This window comes from Saccopteryx leptura, chromosome 2, assembly GCF_036850995.1.
Source record: "Saccopteryx leptura isolate mSacLep1 chromosome 2, mSacLep1_pri_phased_curated, whole genome shotgun sequence".
Lineage (NCBI taxonomy): Eukaryota > Metazoa > Chordata > Mammalia > Chiroptera > Emballonuridae > Saccopteryx > Saccopteryx leptura.
In genome coordinates, this window is record NC_089504.1 from 131,302,303 (window position 1) to 131,307,856 (window position 5,554).

The window sequence follows — 5,554 nt, forward strand, 5'->3', positions numbered from 1 at the left end:
TCCCTCCCTCCCTCCCTCCCTCCCTCCCTCCCTCCCTTCCTTCCTTCCTTCCTTCCTTCCTTCCTTCCTCCTTTTCTTTCTCTCTTTACACATTTTTTACATGAGCTAAGATAGGAGGCAAGAGGATTTATTTGCATTTCTGGGCCTGGATTTTTCTCGCCTAGAACACCAGCTTCTTGCCCTCTATCTAGCACACAGCCGTCTGCTCAGCCACACTGGCCTGGTCTTGAAGCGATGCATGCAAGAAGCTTGCCCTGCTCAAACTGCTCCTCTAGAAAACTGCTGATTTTGGTACTCTTTTCATCACATGTCTGTTGAATTTTCTTTGATAGTTTTTTATTTAAAATCTATTCCTCCTCGGGATTCATCTGGGCCCCCTTCTTGCAGCCCAGGAATAGTGCATAGTGGGACAATGTGCTGTCAGTGAGCAGATGCAGTTCTTTCCTAGGGTCTTGGTATGGACCAGCTCATTGTTGGATACATTGTACACCACATCAATAATTGTTGTTTTCTGCATACCACACTCTGAGACCCAGGAAAAGTTGCCCATATCCAGTGTCAAGGCTAGGTATTTCTTCTTGTCTCCCTGCACGTGGACTGTGTGTATGCAGTGGGGGTCATCCTTATTGCTGGTAGGAGGGCTTCCCAGCTCATAGTTTTGCTACTTAGGCAGGGCTTTCTCTTGCCCCCTCCTGTGGTACTTGTGCCAGTTGTCCCAAGACATGGCCATGGCTCCACGCTGGCTGGAAAAAGTAACCCCACATTTCTCATTTCCATGCTAATCACCTTCCAATCTTTTTCCAAAATAATTTAAATGTGTGTGTGTGTGTGTGTGTGTGTGTGTGTGTGTGTGTATATATATATATATATTTTTTTTTTTTTAGCGACAGGCGGGGAGGGTGGTGACAGACAGGAAGGGAGAGAGATGAGAAGCATCAATTCTTCGTTGCAACACCTTAGTTGTTCATTGACTGCTTTCTCATATGTGCCTTGACTGGGAGGGTTCCAGCCAAGTCAGTGACCCCTTGCTTAAACCCGCAATCCTGGGCTCAAGCCAACGACTTTGGGCTTCAAGCAAGTGACCATGAGATCACGTCTATGATCCCACACTCAAGCTGGTGCTCAAGCCGGATAAGCCTGTGCTCAAGCCAGGAACCTTGGGGTTTTGAACCTGGGTCCTTTGTATCCCAGGCCAATGCTCTATCTACCGTGCCTCTGCCTAGTCAGGCTAAATGTATCTGTGTGTGTGTGTGTGTGTGTGTGACAGAGACAGAGGGAGCAAGACAGAGAGAGGGACAGATAGAAACAGACAGGAAGGGAGAGAGATGAGAAGCATCAATTCTTTGTTGAGGCACCTTAATTTTTCACTGATTGCTTTCTCATATGTGCCTTGACTGGGAAGGGACTACAGCTGAGTGAGTGATCTCCTGCTCAAGCCAGCGAACTTTGGGTTCAAACCAGCGACCATGGGGTCATATCTGTGATCCCACACTCAAGCCGGTGACCCTGCTCTCAAGCTGGTGAGCCTGCACGTAAGCCAATGAGCCCGCGCTCAAGCCAGTGACCCTGGGTTTTGAACCTGGGTCCTCTGCATCCCGGTCCAATGCTCTATCCAATCTGCCACTGCCTGGTCAGGCTAAATGTATCTTTAAAAAAAAGAAAAAGGAAATAGTTTTCTTCTGAGTATAAACTTGATCAGTTTTACTGAAAATTTTCAGAAAATATATAAAACAAAGTATGACAAAGAATATAAAAATATCATTTCTAACTCCTACCATTCAGGGATAATAACAATGCTAACATTTTTGGCCTATACTTTTTGTTTCAAAAGGAAAATTGTATCATTTTATTAAGGTATAATGTATTGGTTTCTACGTATGGAACTAGGAGCTGTTAGGACAGGGATCGGGAACCTTTTTAGCTTCCCGATGAATGCCATGAACGCCACATATTTTAAAATGTAATTCTGTGAGAGCCATACAACGACCCATGTACCTTACGCATTATCCAATAAAAATTTAGTGTTGTCCTGGAGGACAGCTGTGATTGGCTCCAGCCACCCGCAACCATGAACATGAGCAGTAGGAAATGAATGGATTGTAATACATGAGAATGTTTTATATTTTTAATGTTATTATTATTTTTATTAAAGATTTGTCTGCAAACCAGATGCAACCATCAAAAGAGCCACATCTGGCCTGACCTGCGGTGGCATAGTGGGTAAAAGCGTCGACCTGGAACACTGAGGTCACTGGTTTGAAACCCTGGGCTTCCCTGGTCAAGGCACATATGGGAGTTGATGCTTTCTGCTCCTCCCTCCCTTCTCTCTCTCTCTGTCTCCTCTCTCTAAAATGAATAAATAAAATCTAAAAATAAAAAAAATAAAAGAGCTACATCTGGCTCACGAGCCATAGGTTCCCGACCCCTGTGTTAAGAAATCACAATCTTTAGTTAGCAGCACATGGACTCTTAAGTCAAATGAAGCAAAATAGCAAGCTAATAAAAATATACAGGCCCTGGCTGGTGGCTTAGTGGGTAGAGTGTTAGCCGGCATATAAACGTCTTGGGTTCGATTCCTGGTCAGGGCACACAGGAGAAGTGCCCATCTGCTGCTCTTTCTCTCCCTCTCCCTCTTCTCTCCCTCTTCCCCTCCTGTAGGCAGTGGCTCGGTTGATTTGAGTATCGGCCCCAGACAGGGGTTGTCTGGTGGATCCTGGTCAGGGCGTATGTGAGCGTCTGTCTCACTATGTCTTCTCTTCTCACTTAAAATAATAATAATAAAGTTACTTCATATGACTCTCTGTTCTTATTCCATAATTCTTCTTATGTAATACTTTGTCTTTTAGGACTTTCTTCAAGGTTGGTCAATATGATCAGGAATAACAATGGAAGTAGATTCATTCATAGAAGCACTAAATGGATTTGGCATATAATGAGGAAACTTCTCCATGTTATCTTCTGGGGATGTCACAAAAGACGAATAATCACTCACATTTGAGTCATATTTTGACGGTAAAGAATAGTGTCCAGGTGGTGGAGATCATGTGCCTGTCTTGATCATAAAGCTTCTCCAAGAGGGGAATTCTCACGATTTTTTAACTTCTCTTGGTAAATTTTCACATAAGAAATCTTTCCAACAAAGTATCCCATGGTACAGTGCCTTGACAGGGGGGTTCCAGACAAGCCAGTGACCCTTTGGTCAAGCCAGCAACCTTGGGGTTTTGAACTTGGATCCTCAGTGTCTCAGGCCAACGCTCTATGTACTGCACCACCACCAGGTCAGGCAATAAAAATTTTTTTTAGAGAAAATACTCTTAGAAGAAGTCATCTATCAAACAAAAATTTCAGGAAATGCTATAAGTTATAAGATAGTAAAAATCAGAAAATAACTTTGTAAAGTCTTTTGTTATATAAAAAGAAATCTTATACATATACACACACACAAGATATAACAAATTAGGGGACAGAGTGCAATATCCAGAGGTAGGTAAGTGTGGGTGTGTGTTAGAGTAGTTGTCCTAGTAAGGGGGAAGATATAGATAGGTGTGGATAAGTTTCATAAACTAGGCAAAATAAATACAAGAGTCTCAATAAGTTGCAGATAACCAGTGAAGAACACATAAAATGCAAGCCTTTCAACCCCATAGAAAAAACTGATTTATTCAAGGAAATGAGAAAAAAAAGTGAAAAAAAATTTAAACTAAGATGGAATTAAAAGTTTTAACAAACGTAATTTAATATATTAGTTAAATTCACCAAAGACAGAATTCTCAAATTGCATTAAAAAAAAACAAGATCTAGCAATATAATGTCTACAAGAGACACATTTAAAAGAAAGGATAGGATAAGTTTAAACAAAGAGATAGAATAAACACAACTATGACCCAAAAGAAAGTCAAGCAGACATCTAATATCTTAAAATTATATCAAGGCAAAAGACATCATTGGGGCAAAGTGAGACAGTAGCTCAAGAATATATAACATAGCCTGACCAGATGGTGGCACAGTGTATAGAGTATCAGCAAGGTTTGAAACCCCAAGGTCTCTGGATTGAGGACGGGGTCGCTGTCTTGAGCGTGGGATCATAGACATGACCTCATTGTTGCTGGCTTGAGCTCAAAGGTCACTGGCTTGAGCAAGGGGTCACTGGCTTGGCAGCAGCGCCCCCCATCAAGGCACATATGAGAAAGTAATCAGTGAACAAAGGTGCCTCAACGAATAACTGATACTTCTCTTCTCTCTCCATTCCTGTCTGTCCCTGTCTTTCTTCTCTCTCTCTCTCTCACTAAAAAAAAAAAAAAAAAAAAGAATATACAACAATTTTATATATATTTTATATATATATCAGTTGTTTGGACCATTGTCCCAATGCACCAGGATTGTGGGTTCAATTCTGGTCAGGGCACATAAAAAAATCAACCAATGAATATGAGTGCATAAAGGGATGAAACAACAAATCAGTGTCTCTCTCTCTAAAATCAATCAATCAATAAAATAAAATAAAAATGTTAAAAAGAATATATAATATATAAATAACATAACACCTATATTATTAATATAGATGCTCTCAATAATATAACCTCAAAATAGATAAAGCAATAAATGACCCCTGGTTCTTCCCTGATAATACTGCCTCACTTACAGCCAGCCCTCTCAGATAATGTCTTTTTTTTTTTTTTCTAGAGGGTTTTTCTCAGGGGTGGGGTGGGGGGATGTCTTAATGTTGCATCTGCTGTAGGCTGCGCAGGGCTTCAGCACAAGCCTGGATAAGGCTACACAGCTGGATGCTAGTCTCCACGGAGGTGCTAGAGCCCAGTTCAGCTGAGGCCCAGGTCAACTTCTGAAGGAGGGCCTCCTGTGTGCTGGCCACAACATCTGCATTTGGAGGCACAGCAGGAGGGGGCGGTCCCTGGGCTGCCTTAAGCCCTGCTGCAGCTCCCTCACAGTGCTCTGGACGGGGTACCGGGGGCTGAGGGGTGGGCTGAGAGCCTGAGGGGGGCTCCAAGGCAGAGGCGAGCTGGTGCTCCTGAGCTTGGGAGAGGGCAGCCTGGGCATTCAGAGCCGGATTATCTTTATCCACGTCTGAGTCGAGCTCCTGACAAGCCACGCAGTAGATTTTCCGCTGTTTGTTTTGGAGGAGGATCGTCCCGCAGTCTGTGCACGTCTCGCCCAGCATGCGGTAACCACGCAGCAGGTAGTCGCCCATGAGCGCGGAGATGCGATCCTGTCGCTCCCGTCGCGCCTGCAGGCCTTTCGTTTCCGCCTCGGTCGGAGGCTCCCAGGAGCAATCGTCGACTTCAGCGCCGTTGAGAGCCATATTGCCATTGTCTCAGATAATGTCTATTTTAACTCCCACATCCCTCTTTATCACTTGGCCTGGAAATGAGGTGTGGGGGGTATTCTTCACTCCTCAATGTTATTTCCAGATCATTCTCCCCTGCTTTTCTCTATATATTATATAAAATATTATATGTTGTTATATAATATATATAATTATATATATAGTTAATACTCAACTTTAAATCTGTCTTCACACTATATACCACCTATTGCC

The 5,554-nt window shown here is 43.0% G+C and overlaps 1 pseudogene; it reads right to left on the minus strand.

Moving 5' to 3' along the window:
- Positions 1-4,672: 4,672 nt before the first annotated feature.
- On the minus strand, positions 4,673-5,322 carry LOC136393125 (protein ZNRD2 pseudogene; annotated as a pseudogene).
- Between the last annotated feature and the right edge of the window lie 232 nt (positions 5,323-5,554).